Here is a 17,727-nt window from a genome sequence, read left to right on the forward strand (position 1 = left end):
ATTGTATGTAGATGATGCTGGATTTATACATTGCATAACAAATGTACCGTGTATTACTAAAGGCTCTTTGTCGCTTACCTAGGTCTATGTAGATATAGGAAGATGTGGTATGAGTGCCAATGAGACAACTATCCATCCATATCCATCCATATCAAACAAAGAACATTCGCCAATGTTAAAGATAAGAATAGACCATGACATATATTTCTATTTTGTTGCTCTCGTAATACTGATAGTTTAGTCTGTTTAATATCTTTCTATCTTCTTGGTCAAAACATAAACAGAAGTAAATAAAATCCTCATTTAAGGACTATGACTCCTACCAACTATATCAGCCAAATTTGACTTTAAAATATATCTTGCCTTGCTGTTCATTTTTGTGATTTAAAGTCTTTATTTATCTATCATAATTTAAATCTTATAAGGGAGGCACAGCGGAAAAATGTTTCTGTAAAATATTGCATTAGACGAAAATGAAAAAAAATATATGGAAATTGTTTTCATTTATTGGCAATAACTGCAACCAGAAATTGTCTTTCAGCTTTGACGTATATGAAAAATTGGTAGAGTTCATTATTCAGAACATTTCTACTTTTTACAAGTTTTTTTATATTTATCATGTTTAAAACAATAATAAACAAAACTTGCATTTTACTTCCATCTTCTATTTTTAACCATTTTGGTTGATGAGCGGGTTCATTGGACACACTTTTTTAAATTAGATACATAAAGTATGATTTAGGCCAAGAAGATATAAAAAAAAATTACGAAAAAAAGTAAAAACAACTTGAAAGGGCAATTATAGCTCTTTTTGGTCATGTTGACTTATTTGTAGATCTCACTTTCCTACATTTTTGCTGTGGACAGTTTTATCTCTATCTATTATAATATTCAAGACAATAACTATCTGACAGAGTAGATAGATCTTAAGTGATGACCAGTTATTTACCACACCAGATTTGCTATAAATGCTTTAGTTTTATATATATGAATTGTAAGCCAAAAAAAAACAAAAAAAAATGGTTGTTACTTACATGTACCCCTTTGCTCGATTTTTAGACATCGTGGCCATCATTTGATGGGAGGGATCATCTGATACCTTTTTAAAACTATATGCCCTAAGGATGATTAAGTCTAAGTTTAGTTTAATTTGGCCAAGAAGTTTCAGAGGAGAAGGTTTTTGTAAAAGTCAACGGACGACGACGACGAAGAACGCCAAGTGATGAGAAAAACTAATTTGGTCTTTTTGATGCAGATGAGCTAATAGTGTAGATGTTGGAAGTTCCAAATAAATGAATTGTTCTGCGGTGCCCACATTACATTGATGTAATCAAATATATGTCGCCGTACAACCTACAACTATGAGTAAACGCAATTTCGACTTAATATAAAAGACCTCGACTTGACAAAATGTGTCCTCCATTTTAAACGAAAACACCAACGGTGTGATTCATAACACAATTTTCAACGATTAAGAAACTTAAGACAGCAAAAGATTACAACCTCTAAAATGCAGGATCCTGACTGGGGACATTCACCAAAAACATATTGATGGGGAAAACACTTGTGAATCGCTCAACTTTTTCTTGAACAAACATTACAACATAACAAAAAAACTGTAAAAAATCAGTCAGAAATGGCTGGACTCATCGGATCAACACAAATTAATAAGTTTATTTTTTTTTACAGAATACTTACACTAATACATTCGATGGTCGGGAAGACAAAGACATATTCCACAATACAATAAAGAAAGCATTGTTTCAATATGATATTGTCAATACTAGTGTCATGTCGTCGTACCAGTTTCCTTTGATTTGAAGGGCAATGCAAAATGTCTAAAGTCAAACAGTATCCGCTATACTACCAAATATGAAACAAATACTACATGAAATGAATGTCAACACCTTTCAACCTAACCCAAACCCGGTTAATTAAAACTGTTTAAAACACTTTCAGTTTGAAACATTTTAAAACCTAAATGTTTAAAACTATAGGCTGAGATCTCAATCTCAACTGGGCTGAAAGCTAACTGAATGGAACCTATATATTAGAAACTAATGTATGAATCAAATTTGAACTATTTAAACATTCATATGAGACCTTATATATTGATTTGGATGTCTATAACTGCACACCAGGACAGCACTTAGCTATGGTTTATCAACAAACACTTACTGCAGTCGTGTCAAATGTATCAGGTACTAGTATTGTTTCTTTAATTTACATGTGAAACGCAAAACCTCATCACCAGTTATCAATATTACTGTCAAATTTGTCGAGCATGTAGACTTTGTATTGAAACCAGAATAGTACTTACTGACACATTGTTTGTAGTTATTATTAATTCCTCTAATATACGCTCGCCAGTATTGTTTCTTTTCATCGATAATTTCACCATCACAATATTCACAACGGTTACTAGAAACACTGTTGCATCTTCTGAGTAGACAGTTTGGTATTTTTGGACAAACTGAAAGAAAAAAGACAACGATAGGAACTGTATCAATATAAATACGACTGTCTTTTGGAATTTTGAATTAATTCCATTTATGAATGAAAGCTTTGCGTTAATAACTAAATTCAATAAAAAAACACAAAACATTTACTTGAATGATAAACAAAAAGGTGTAGTTTATTTTTTATCAGATATTTAACCTATAAAATTGAGAATGGAAATGGGGAATGTGTCAAAGAGACAACAACCCAAACATAGAAAAAACAACAGCAGAAGGTCACCAACAGGTCTTCAATGTAGCGAGCAATTCCAGCACCCGGAGGCGTCCTTCAGCTGGCCCCTAAACAAATATATACTAGTTCAGTGATAATGAATGCCATACTAATTTCCAAATTGTACACAAGAAACTAAAATTAAAATGATACAACAAAGGCCAGAGGCTCCTGACTTGGGACAGGCGCAAAAATGCGGCGGGGTTAAACATGTTTGTGAGATCTCAACCCTCCCCCTATACCTCTAGTCAATGTAGAAAAGTAAACGCATAACAATACGCACATTAAAATTCAGTTCAAGAGAAGTCCGAGTCTGATGTCAGAAGATGTAACCAGAGAAAATAAACAAAATGACAATAATACATAAATAACAACAGACTACTAGCAGTTAACTGACATGCCAGCTCCAGACTTCAATTAAACTGACTGGAAGATTATGATTTCTTCATACGAACAACAGGCACAATCCTTCCCGATAGGGGTTTAGTATCATACCATCATAACATATAGAAGAAGAACATAACCCGTGCCATGCCAACACCTGGTTTTTGATAAAATGTGTTAAGTTCCGATGCAAAGGACCCTATAAGTGTATCGATATTAACGCCAAAATATGCAATCTTTAATGATCTGACAACAGTATCGTAACTATATCCCTGCTTAATGAGTCTATTCAAAGGTTTTGTTAGTTTCTGAGGTGAATACTGACACCTTTGTGCTTTATAAAGAATATTTCCATAAAAACAATGGATGTGAAATACCTGAACGTATAAGAAGTCTGCATGTTAAGCTATATTTACGAATGATGTCATTATACCGATGATAAAACTTAGTAAATGTTTTGACTAGTTTGTGATATCGAAAACCCTGGTGTAATATTTTTTCAGTCATACATAAATCTCTCGTTAAAATCTAAAACATTGTTACATACACGAGCGAATCGTACAGTTGAGATATATAAACACCGTAAGATGGTGACAAGGGAACGTCACCATCTTAAAATGGATAATTAACGATAGGAAATGAAAAATCATCTCTTTTGTCATAAATTTTAGCATTCAGCTTTCCGTTAGTGATATAGATATCAAAATCGAGGAAAGGGCAGTGGTCATTGTTAGTATTAGCTTTATTTAAAGTTAGTTCAACAGGATAAATTTCCTTAATATACATACTAAAGTCGTCGTTATTGAGAGCCAAAATATCATCCAAATATCTAAAAGTATTATTAAATTTGTTTATCAGATGTTGTTTCGATGGGTCTTTGCTTATTTTTGTCATAAATTGTAACTCATAGCAATACAAATGTTTTCGTTTACCAACTAATATATATATATACGTGCTCCAGGTTAATTCAATAATACTAATATACAACTTGCGTGTGATGGAGGTTACTAGATTAAATGTGGAAAAATAAATTTCTTATTTCAATTTTAAAGAATTAGAACTATTAACATGATTAAACGTAAAATGATTAGTAAAATGATCAATCTATTTTATTTGTTGCTTGATTGACACATTGTATATTGGACGACAAATACGATGAAAAATTACCATGAAAAAGACGGAAAGAGTGTGATGGGAATAGAAGGAAATGCAGAATATACGGTTAAGATATACATTGTATGAGAAAAGGGAGCAACATGAAGCTTAAACAACGGTCCAAAACGAACCTATTCAAAAATAAATATGTTGAAGAGGTATTTCCAAGCTTGACATGTTGCAATTTTCTCACACTAGCCAGCCATTGTCTATTTATACATTTACACACAACGTATACATATTTTAAATCTTACTTCTACAATATGGTCCATCTGCATAAAATCCATCTTTAGGACAATTACACTTATTTGGAGCAATACATTTTCCACCACTATTTGTTTCTCCACTATCAGTCGAAACACCGGGACGATAAATAATCTTATCATTCGGATAATGTATCGTGCATGCTTTATCCTTAATTTTTCCATCACATATGGCTGAAAATAGACGATGCATATTATTAGTAAACGCTGAAGCATACATAACATAAGAATTGTATGAAAACTGATGAAATTCGGAGTAGATTTTATAATGCGTGCTGAACATGTATCCCATGCGGAATACCATACACTGATAGTCATACTATAATCAATTTAGTGTATGGCAAAACTTTGAAAAATATTCAAAATGTATTTTTATTCTATGATGATGTATTATATTGAAAGCTTTATTTGCATTAGCGGAATGGGATATATAATTGAATTCTTAGCTTTGGTAAAGATCTAATTGATATGTTAGACTCAGATCGACGTTCGATTTATAATCCACGTCCGTTCCTCAAAAGGACGTCCAAATCCAAATCTGACGCCACGTTCCCAAAATCAGTGTCCAATATTTTAACCCTCTAATCGACGTCTGAATCACATATTTCTCTACTTCTTACACAATATATCCTTTTCCTGACATGTTGATTATTTTCATTCAATCAGCGTGTGGTTCATTCGATTTCAGTTCTTCATTGGTTAAAATTCGATTATGACGTCGATTTTTCTTGAAAAAAGGAGACTATGCCTGATGACGTCACAAAGAAAGTATACGTTTGCCAGCATATGGTTCAAAAGTCATTAGATAAACAGATTCCACCACTGAATCTTGTGTATTAATACAGTTAAATTTTAAATATTATAAACTGTCTCGTTTGGATAAATATCGTATCACACTCGATACATTGATAGAATATATATGTCTCCTCTCATCGCGATGTCAATTGATTTCGATTGAACTTTGTTTAAATTATATGTATCGTTTTGTCTTTTTGTGAAGTTGCTTACAGAAACTTGACAGTTTTCTAATATTGATATCAATATATAAAGACAATAAGACAATCCCCGACATCATACTATTTCATGTTCATATAAACAAGAAGATGTGGTATGATTGCCAATGACACAACGCTCTACAAGAGACCAAATGACACAGACATTAACAACTATAGGTCATCGTGCGGCCTTCGACAATGAGCAAAGCCTTTACCACAGAGTCAGCTATAAAAGGCCACGAAATGGCAAATGTAAAACAATTCAAACTAGACAAACGGCCTAATTTATGAACAAAACAATGAACGAAAAACAAATATGTAACACATAAACAAACGACAACCACTGAATTACAGGCTCCTGACTTGGGACAGGCACATACATACAGAATATGGCGGTCTTAAACATGTTAGCTAGATCCAAACCCTCCACCTTACCTGGGACAGCGGTGTAACAGTACAACATGAGAACGAACTATAAAAATCAGTTTAAAAGGCTTTCCCGTTTTAATGGTTTTACACTAGTAAATTTGGGGCCCTTTATAGCTTGTTGTTCGATGTGAGCCAAGGCTCCGTGTTGAAGACCGTACATTGACCTATAATGGTTTACTTTTATAAATTGTAATTTGGATGGAGAGTTGTCTCATTGGCACTCACACCACATATTCCTATATCTATTAACTCATCAGATGGATACAAATAGAAATAAAACACAGAGTGGACGTGGCCGGGTACTTGTATATCCCAACAACAAAAAGACAATAATTACAGATCTGAGAGTACTTACAGTTATTTGCAGTTAGTCCAAAGCCATTTAAAACTTATAAAAAAATCATGCATCTAAGACTAAATTACCAATCAGTACATATCCACCATCTAATTGATGTTTATTTAAAGGATCGATAAGTTTACCAGTTTCGTTTCTAAATTTCAGGGCACTTTAAACAACATTTTCGTAAAAATGAAAATGTACTATCCCGTTTGAAATAAGCTGTCTGCAGGTACACCCAAACTTCAAAACCTAATCTTTATATCTATGGAATAGATTAGTAAAGGTTTTAAGTTATTTGTGGAAACGAAAATCCTGGCTTAAAAATTTACTAGTAATGCATAAATTACGTTCGTTAAAATCGAAAACGTCACGGAAATAGCTAACTAGTTGTGAAAAATAAGCATCGAAAATGTGCCAAAGGCACATCACCATCCAAAAAGGGAAAATTAACAATAGGGAACGAAAAATAGTCCCTTTTGTCATTAATAGTAGTGGGGAGTTTCCCGTGTAAAAACGAAATATCTAAATTTACAACAGTTATTACAGTTTAAACTTGATATTTATTTAAAGTAAATTCTCCTGGCTAAATTTCGGCAGTATATTTGGAAAATTCTTGAATATTTGATGAAAAAATATCATCAAGATAACGGTAAATGTTGTTGAATTTATCAATTAATTGCAATTTAGACGGGTTTTTACTGAGTTTTGTCATAAAATGGGACTCGTAACAGTACAAAAACAAGGGCACAAAAAGTGCCCATTGGAATACCTACAACCTGTCGATAAATGTTATTGCCGAAACGTACATAAGTATTATCAAGGAGAAAATGAATAGCTTCAATCATCTCATCACACCTCCATTTATAATGTCTAACATATTTACATTTGTCATTAGAGAAGAAGGCTTTAAATGGATTGAGCAAATATATTTGCATTTAGATTTGCCAAACATTTAATTAAACAGGAAAGATTGTGCTGAAGTTTAGTGTAAAGAGTAGAAAAGTCTAAACTGTTAACAGAATCAAATAGACTACCAAAAACACGTAATTTATCTAAAACATCCAAAGATTTTTTTATACTCCAAAAAAGTTAATTCTACTATTTTCATATATTTAAATAGAATTATTATTATAGTTAATGATAAGTTCTTTTATGGTAGTTAAGGAACTTGTTAAAAGCACCGAAAGATAAGTTGCAGAATACCCACCCTCTTTATTCCCGGATTAAAGGGATCTACCAACTTGAAAGTAATAATAGCTTTCAGCTTTCATGCGTTCCACGTTTACCGTTGTATCATAATACGGAGTGTCTGTATGCAGACCGATATGTAACTCGGGAATTCCACGCTCCATCGTACGCAAAAAAAAAACTAGTTTTTTTTCCTGTTTCCGTTAGACTAAGTATTAAACTTTTATTTATTTGTATCACCATGCTGAATATGAAATCAATAAGGTTTTGTCCAGTTGCAGTTACAACCACCAACGATGATACATTTAGTTATGTCCTTCATATATTGCATTTTAAACAGCTAGCACTTTTTGAGTAATTTAAATTTGTACTAGTTTTTATGGGAAATAACCATTGCACGTGAACATGAAAAACATTGAAAATATCTATCTCACTCCAACGTAACAGCCATTGCACTTCGGCGACGCTATCAACAAAAAAGCATCACAAAGCAATCATTGCACTTTAGCGTCAACATATCCAACATAATTTAACTGAATTTTCAAGCAAAATTATAAAATGCCTAGCTGTGACAAACATTATATGAATTTACTAAATATTTTTCTAAAAGTATTTAGTACTCATTTTGTGAATGACTGAAATTTGTATACAAAATTCAACATATTGCCTTTTCAGTTTCAGTTAATAATCGTTGAGATGCATATGTCCAAAAACACAAAGTCATTATCTTTTCTACCTTTAAAATCTATTCTTTAAAAGCCGTATTGGAAAGTTCGTTTTAAGTGAAAGTATGTACCCACTCTTTATCTAAGCGAGTAATTTTATGAGTAATGTTATTACATTCACACAGCATCCGTTAGCTAACGGACCCGTTAACATTTCCGTTAAATTTTCGCTAATTTTATTTCGTATTCACAAAGCTTCCGTTAATTAACGCACCCGTTAACGTCTCCGTTAAATGTTCCGTTAAACCCGATAACTAACGGGTACGTCAGCGTATCCGTTAAACGAGCACTATGCACATGAATACGGATTATTTCAATTCAATCTCAGTAAAGAGCCACCATTAAACATATTACTTGCAGAAAATTCAATACTGTTTAGGGAAAAACCCAAACGTTAGCAATTTCTTTTGTTATGTATAAAGCAAAACTGTAAGCTGAATGGCAATTCGTCAAGACCCTAACAATTTTTTTTTCACCCGTTAGACAAAACTGTTTACTTTTTTTTCTCAAACCCCTTGCTCTAATCATTGATCAAATGAATTACAGTTATATTTCTGTTTACAGTAATAGAATATAATTTTATGATTGGTAATATTTTTTAAATATTTTATACACGAATTGTCGCTTAAAAGCATTTTCAAAAACAATTTGGAAATTAGTATGGCGTTCATTATCACAGGACTAGTATATATTTGTTTTGGGGCCAGCTGAAGGACGCCTCCGGGTGCGGGAATTTCTCGCTACATTGAAGACCTGTTGGTGACCTTCTGCTGTTGTTTTTTATTTGGTCGGGTTGTTGTCTCTTTGACACATTCCCCATTTCCATTCTCAATTTTATTAATAAAAACAAATAGATATTAATGTATTTTTGTGGAAATAAAAAATGTTTTTCATCATTTCATCAATTTTTGTTTAGGTGCACCCGAGACACATTGTGTGTGTGTGTGTTCCCCCTCCCCGTATGACAACGACATTGTCTATGTGACGAAATCCGTATCGAGTGAAATTTATCCTTCGCTCAGGGAAACGTTTTTTTTTAGGACCAAAATTATAGGTCACCGATAAGTTAAAGAAGATATTTCAATTTTAATGCCAGGAAATGGCATTACTGTACCAAAGGGAGATAATTTGGAGCTTTTTCAATGATAAAAACATTTTAAAAGTCATCTGGGGCCAAACCGAATCGATTTTTTGGGTTGATTTTTGTACCATATCATAAAGTAATAACTAATAGTGTAATAAATAAAATTTGTAATGAAAACACAAATTAATTTTTTGCCGAAATTTTTGTACCCGCGAGCTTCCTTAAGCATGTTAAGCTTGAATTAATCAATATTTATAGTTGTCAATGCAGGAGTTTTTTTTATTTACCCCTAGAGTTCAAAATGATTGAATAATATGTATTTCTTCTGACTACTTACATTTAAATTATTCAGCATGCGAAGTTAAACCTTTAATCGCATTTCATATAATCATTGACCAATGATGTCGGAATCATGCGAACCCTACAGACAAGATTATCATGGGATCAAAACAGAATCAAATTACTGAAGTACTGAACATAGGATGACCGCAAGTTCTTTTGGATGGTCAAACAAATAACATATCTATACCTGAAAGTGAGGTAAAGGTACATAGATATATTTTGTTTTCTGAGACAAATTCGTGCGTTGATGATGAATAAATAAGAGGGAATTCAACTTCACCGTAATAACTATTACATTGTAGTGATACAAATGAGTTGGTTTGTTGTTATATAGTAAGTAGTTAAGATATAAATATTTGTATATAACAATTACGTTTATATAATTTTATCTATTTTATATCTTTCTATTCTACTTTAGTTTTATAATAGTGCAGTCTTAGCGCATGGTGGACGGGTACGTTAGTTAACGGATGCTTCGTGAATAAGCTCCCTGCTCTTTTGTTTTAACAGGGATTATCTGAGCCGGATCAACCCTACCAGGGAGCGTATTTGCACAAAGCCTCCGTTAACTAACGAACCCGTTAAATTTAACGTGGTATTCACAAACGTTTCCGTTAACATTGTGATAACGGGTGCGCTATTAACGGGTGCGTTAGTATGCACATAAGACGTAATTGATATGTCGGGTGTTTTCATTGGTTTATAAATCGACTCGACACTACAATGGTCAAAGAGTTTGTTTACATTTTTATAATAATAGTGTTAACTTTTTCCAGCGGTTGTGCATTCTAGACAATATGATACAATACGTCAAAAACCTCAGTCAAAAAAACAATCAATCAAGACTACATCTTGTTTAGGTTTAATTTGTTCATTTAACTATTTTCATATGTTTTATTTCATTTAATAGGCTTGTGATATAAGTAGCGTACACACCCTGCCCGAGTGGTCTGAAAGTTGCCAATTATATAAAAAAAAAATGTCTCCTCTTATCCACATACGCTATATGTTTAAGGAAGTTCACTGTTTCGCCCTTTATACCATTCGGTCAACTCGGATGCAAAACCTTTCAACGGTATTATGTTTTTCTTAAAATGTTTTAACGAATATGAATAACATACCGGTATTTCACTGAGCAATACGAAAACCAAAAAAGTACACTCAAGTAAATGGTGCAAATAGTACTTTAAGTGAAATCGATTTTTACATCAAATGACCGTGAGGGCGTTTCAGTGTATTGTTGCCAGAGACAATTCTACCTACGTGGTTTTCGTTTTTGACTGATAACTAAACGCAAAATAACATTCCTTATCACTTGTTATACATCAATTTCACCAAAAACATGCATGAAAATTATTTTTGAGAACATAGACGAATAATTTGAAAATGTTTTGTCGTGGGAAATATATATATCAATATTATAACAAATCAAAATTACCGAAAAATTTGTGTTTACGCATGATGAAGAATATCACAGGAAAGTTTTGCGAGAAAATGTGAATGCCTACTCAAATCCAATCTATTAGAAAATCGAATTATTACAGAAGGATGTCCACAATGCGCTTACACTGCACTATTATAGGAATAGTAGAATAGAAAGATATACAAATAGATGAAATTATATAAACATGTAACTGTTATATACAAATATTTATATAATATATAACAACAACCAGAGTATACTAATTTGTATCACTACAATGTAATAGTTATCACGGTGAGGTTGAATTCCCTCTCATTTATTCTTCATGAAGGCGCGAACTTGTCTCAGAAAAAATATATATATATATGTACCTTCACCTCACTTTCAAGTATAGAGATGTTATTTTTTTTTGTGACCATCCAAAAGAGCTTGCGGTCATCCTATGTTCAGTACTTCAGTACTTTGATTCTGTTTTGACCCCATGATAATCTTGTCTGTAGGGTTCACATGATTCCGACATCATTGGTCAATAATTATATGAAATGTGATTAAAGGTTTAACTTCGCATGCTTACTAATTAAAATGTAACTTGTCAGAAGAAAACCCCAAAATCATTTTGAACTCTAGGGGTGAATAATAAAAACTCCTGCATTGACAACTCTAAATATTGTACGTGTCATTAATTCAAGCTTAACCTATCTTGGCATTAGCCATGCATCTTTTGTATATATGTATAAGGATGTTGAAGGGCATTAGATGGACTTTACACTTATCCACTCGGAGTATCCAGATGTATTCAAATAATCCCAGTGTCTCTGTGCTAGGTATGACCCCCTACATACAAAAAAATGTAAGTATGTCATCCGTTTGGCTTAGTTTGATGTATATTTATGCTCACACAAAATATCCTGTCATAATTTGGGCAGTAAACCTGATGCTTCATGTATGGAAAGTGTTTTGCTCTATACATGTTAGATAGTTAAATATTTTATTCTCTGAAAACTAAGTTCAAATTTACAGAGAAACATATGTAATGTAAATACAAATACAATAAATTGCTAGCCCTTCATCCTTGACAAAGTACTGCTTTGTCTGCGTTTTTATTAGATATATTTGTACTAATTCATTGGATATTTATTAAATATTTGCTACTGGACGTGAAGCAAACAACAAGCTCCTTCCTACATCGACGAAGATAATAAAAAGTGTCAGTTTCCTAAAGTAAAACTACATAATTATGTAATCTTTGAAAAATGAAAGTTTCCAACTATCGAAATTTTCTTTGAATGAGTTATGTGCTGAATCACCCCAGCTTGAGTTTCTTTGTTCTGCATGCTTTCCTTTGTTCTGCTTTCCTTTGTTCTATAACATTTTGTCGGGAATGTCAAATATACTATAAAACTTATAATTAGTTATTCGGAAAAGACTATCTATCAAATTTCACGTAGAAAAAATCCATTGTATATGATGGGATTCGAACTCAAGACCGAACTAGCATATCGAGCCAGGACACATACCACTATACCAGGACGACTGGATACGAAATTCAGTAATTTAAGTAAACATACTTAAAGGAAGCAAGATCTTTTTTATAAGTGGGAAGATTTGGCAGACATTTATTTAGTGGGTTTAAACCTTTTTCGTTAAATAAGTGAGTTGTGACAGACTGATTGTTCAATTCAAATTTACACTCTTTCAAAAGTGGGGCGAGTCGGTAAACAAGAGTTGGGCATTTTTTTTTATAAAGTGGCAATATAGTGTGGTCCGATTGGCAAGTGGGGCGATTGACATTGTTTGATATGTACTCATCGTGTTCGGGGGTCTTAAAGGGTATACATCATATATAGTACATTTAATATATAAAGTATATTATAATGGTTGTGTGGCATTCTAAACTAGATTTTATGAATTGTAAATAGTTTTTCGTCTTATCTAAAACAGCTGGGATGTAAAATAGTTATCCCACTCGGACTTGGTGTGTCAGTGTTAGATCACCCTCTGGCCTCCGGTCATCGGGGGGAACTTAATACACTGACACACCGCGTCCTTGTGAGATAACTATTAATGATCTTATTGTCATGATGACGTACATGTACGGGTGTCTTCAACCTATGCCAACATTTGAAAAATATATATTCAACCTATGCCTACAAACAAAATACAATAGGTGTTGTTATAACAATCACTGGTGGTAAGCGGATGGTCGTAACTAAAAGTTACGACCATCCGGATATGGGAGACAACTCTAGGGATAAGTTTTTCTTTTCCGATTTTCATGCACTAAAAGGTTCATTTGAACCAAACCGCTTGTCTCGTACATATTATACGGCAGTCCGGTGATATTAAAACCAAATTTGGTGCATTAAAACATTCCAATTTTCGAAAAATAGTCATTCAAAAATTCAAGCATGATGGTCGTAACTTTAAATGTGTGATGGTCGTAACTTCAACTAAAGTATTTTGGATGATGGTCGTAACCGACACAAGATGGTCGTAACTTTGAATGATGACCGTAACTCGAGTATTTAGACAAACTTTTATTACTGTATTTTAATTGTAAAGGTAATAGACTCAGATGTAATATATGATTTGCTACAAACAATATTATTTGTTACTCTGGTAATGATATGCAGAAATTAAGCTAGAGAATTATTAAACATACACATTTCTGATGGATTTCAAACGCTCATCATTTAGGAGCAACAGTGAAAACTAATCAACTTGCATTAAGTTAAAAAGTATGTAAGGGTTGAGAATTAATATATATTTTACTGTACGTTAAGGCATGAAATTATTAAATGCACGTGTTTTCCCTTATATTTGTTTTTAGTGTTTTTTATTTACGACTTTTTTTTTTATCTGCAATCATGTGGGCAGATGAAATTATTAAACGTACAATTCTGAACAATCATCTTTAAATCATTTATTGCAGTTCTTTTAAGTCTTTGAGTCTTTGAGTCTTTGATTACTCCTTGACTTTAAATTGTTATTGTCTTATAAACTATTGGCCTTCAAATATTCGTCTTTTTGGTCGTTTATGAGGAAATAGAATGCACAAATGCACTTCTGAGTCAGGGTTGAGTTCAATATCGTAGCTGCTACGTAGTGCTACGTAGATTTTAACGATTGAACATGTAGCTATAGACCAGTTGTTACATAGATATTGATAGCAGCTACGTAGCCAATACGATATTGAACTCAACCCAGGATTTTATTACGTGTTGTCGTTATTTTTTATCGATTACATAACGATTATATATTGCTGCATAGCATTGATATTAGTTCAAAGTATTGGTACGGAATGAAAACTGAATCCATGGTGTCGCAATGAACATTGTGTTAACCTCGAAAGTAAGAAAATTGTTGATATATATTTCACACTGCTACATGCACTGAATTTAAGAGTAAAATAAAATATAAGTTTGTAGCCAGGCTTAAGCTTGTAGCCAGGATAATCTTACAAGGACTTAGGTCAAACTAAATGTACTGCGGCAACTATTACATACAAATCCCGGTATGCAGGTTGAACCATGTGCAAGTTATATGTTTACATTGTATGAATGGCTATAAGCTACTCATGGACTTCGTCATTGGACATTACTGTGCACCTGATTATCAGATTGATTTCACCAAGCAGCAATATGACGTCTAAGCATCCAGGCTAAAAAAAACTCAGGTACGGACCTGTAAATTCGCGGGTATGCTCTAGTCTCGATAACGACCTTTATAACCTATCAATATTTTAAGCTTATTTTGACTTCTTATTAATGCTCTTTCGACTTTATGTATCATTCTTGAATTGAAGATTAAAAAAATCAACTAGTAGGTACATCCTCAAAAAGTTTTCAATAGATGCGAATTCCAAACGGAAAAAAATCAGGATACTGTTATTTCATGTGATGTCCAATTTGCTAAAAATGCCTTTTCTTAAACTCATTTATTTTGTAATCAAAACAATAATTTGATACATTTTGTGCTTTATATTTCTAACTAAGAAATATTTCTTATTTAAAATGAATTCTCAAATTTTGAGAAATTTACATTGTTAATGAATTAAACCGCTTACATTAATTCAACTATTTGCCTCTTTGTTAATTTTATACATTATATTTTCAGAATATATGACTGTTCATTTCATTTTGTATTGTTTCGTTCGATTCGTTCTAATTTTCTTCTTTACAGGTATCCCTCTCTCCATTTAGTTTTTATTATTTGGTGAAAACAACTTCACAAATATATAATATGATATATGATATATTCATATAACAAAAGACATGTTTAGAACTCTTGACTGGTTCGGTTCAAGACATTTGAAAAATTTTGAATTTTAAATCGAACTTTAATCAAAATTCCCCAAAACTAGTATTTGAAAACTTTTAAAATTTTTGAAATGATAAGTGTTACACGCATTGAATTTGCTTTATTTTACATTGTATGTAAAAAATGAAAAAAATTCTTCAGAAATACATCATATAAAATACTAGTATGCATATAATAAAAGACACGTTTAAAACTCTTGACTTGCCTCATTCGGTCTTATTTAAAACAGAGTTACGACCATCACAAATTTACGTTACGACCATCCTCAATATTTTTGTTTTTTTAGTTACGACCATCATGCTTGAATTTTTGAATGACTTTTTTACGAAAATTGGAATGTTTAAATGCATGAAATTTGGTTTTAATATCACCGGACTGCCGAATAGTATGTACGAGACAAGCGGTTTAGTTCAAATGAACCTTTTAGTGCACGAAAATCGAAAAAGAAAAACTTATCCCTAGAGTTGTCTCCTATCTCCGGATGGTCGTAACTTTTAGTTACGACCATCCGCTTACCACCAGTGAACAATGAATTATTGATTACCTGTTAAATACAGTCAGTATTTTAAAGCATTGAATCTTACTACTTCTGAATAAAACAACACCAGTCAAGTACTAGTACAGTACTGATTATAAATTATGATGATATATGAAAAAAAAATTTTTTTTTAAATATTACAATAAAACACAATTTTGGTAAAATACTTCCAACATTCTGTTATTCTAGACGTGCAATTCAAAAAAATATTTGAGTAAATGAATAAAAAATTTAAACTAGAGGCTCTAAAGAGCCTGTGTTGCTCACCTTGGTCTATGTGAATATTAAACAAAGGAAGAAGATGGATTCATGACAAAATTGTGTTTTGGTGATGATAATGTGTTTGTACATCTTACTTTACTGAACATTCTTGCTGCTTACAATTATCTCTATCTATAATGAACTAAATTGACTATAAAGGACAATAACTCCTTAGGGGGTCAATTGACCATTTCAGTCATGTTGACTTATTTGTAAATCTTACTTTGCTGTACATTATTGCTGTTTAAAGTTTATCTCTATCTATAATAATATTCAAGATGATAACCCAAAACAGTAAAATTTCCTTAAAATTACCAATTTAGGGACAGCAACCCAACAACGGGTTGTCTGATTCATCCGAAATTTCAGGGCAGATAGATTTTGACCTGATAAACAATTCAACCCAATGTCAGATTTGCTCTAAATGCTTTGGTTTTTGAGTTATAAGCCAAAAACTGCATTTTACCCCTATGTTTTATTTTTAGCTATGGCAGCCATCTTGGTTGGATGGCCAGGTCACCGGACACATTTTTTAACTAGATACCCCAAAGATGATTGTGGCCAAGTTTGGATTAATTTGGCAAAGTAGTTTCAGAGAAGAAGATTTTTGTAAAAGATTACTAAGATTTACGGAAAAATGGTTAAAAATTTACTATAAAAGGCAATAACTCCTAAAGGGGTCAACTGACCATTTCGGTCAAGTTCACTTATTTGTAAATCTTACTTTGCTGAACATTATTGCTGTTTACAGTTAATCTCTATCTATAATAATATTCAAGATAATAACCAAAAACAGTAAAATTTTCTTAAAATTACCAATTTAGGGGCAGCAACCCAACAACGGGTTGTTGGATTCATCTGAAAATTTGAAGGCAGATAGATCTTGATCTGATTAACAATTTTACCCCTTGTCAGATTTGCTCTAAATGCTTTGGTTTTTGAGTTATAAGCCAAAAACTGCATTTTACCCCTATGTTCTATTTTTAGCCATGGCGGCCATCTTGGTTGGTTTGCCGGGTCACGCCACACATTTTTTAAACTAGATATCCCAAAGATGATTATGGCCAAGTTTGGATTAATTTGTCCCAGTAGTTTCAGAGGAGAAGATTTTTGTAAAAGATTACTAAGATTTACGAAAAATGGTTTAAAATTGACTATAAAGGTCAATAACTCCTAAAGGGGTCAACTAACCATTTTGGTCATGTTGACTTATTTGTAAATCTTATTTTGCTGAACATTATTGCTGTTTACAGTTTATCTCTATCTATAATAATATTCAAGATAATAGCCAAAAACAGCAAAAATTCCCAAAAATTACCAGTTCAGGGGCAGCAACCCAATAACGGGTTGTCGCATTCATTTGAAAATTTGAGGGCAGATAGATCTTGACCTGATAAACAATTTTACCCCTGTCAGATTTGCTCTAAATGCTTTGGTTTTTGAGTTATAAGCCAAAAACTGCATTTTACCCCTATGTTCTATTTTTAGCCATGACGGTCATCTTGGTTGGTTGGCCGGGTCACGCCACACATCTTTTAAACTAGATACCC

At 32.6% G+C, this 17,727-nt stretch overlaps 1 long non-coding RNA gene across 1 annotated transcript in view; it reads right to left on the reverse strand.

The window, feature by feature from the left end:
- Positions 1–4,529: 4,529 nt before the first annotated feature.
- Positions 4,530–17,727, reverse strand: part of LOC143084383 (uncharacterized) — a 32,607-nt gene continuing 19,409 nt past the window's right edge. The window contains exon 4 of the long non-coding RNA XR_012981044.1: positions 4,530–4,706. This is a non-coding gene — a long non-coding RNA (uncharacterized LOC143084383). The remainder of the gene's footprint in view (positions 4,707–17,727) is intronic.

Source organism: Mytilus galloprovincialis, chromosome 7, assembly GCF_965363235.1.
Source record: "Mytilus galloprovincialis chromosome 7, xbMytGall1.hap1.1, whole genome shotgun sequence".
Lineage (NCBI taxonomy): Eukaryota > Metazoa > Mollusca > Bivalvia > Mytilida > Mytilidae > Mytilus > Mytilus galloprovincialis.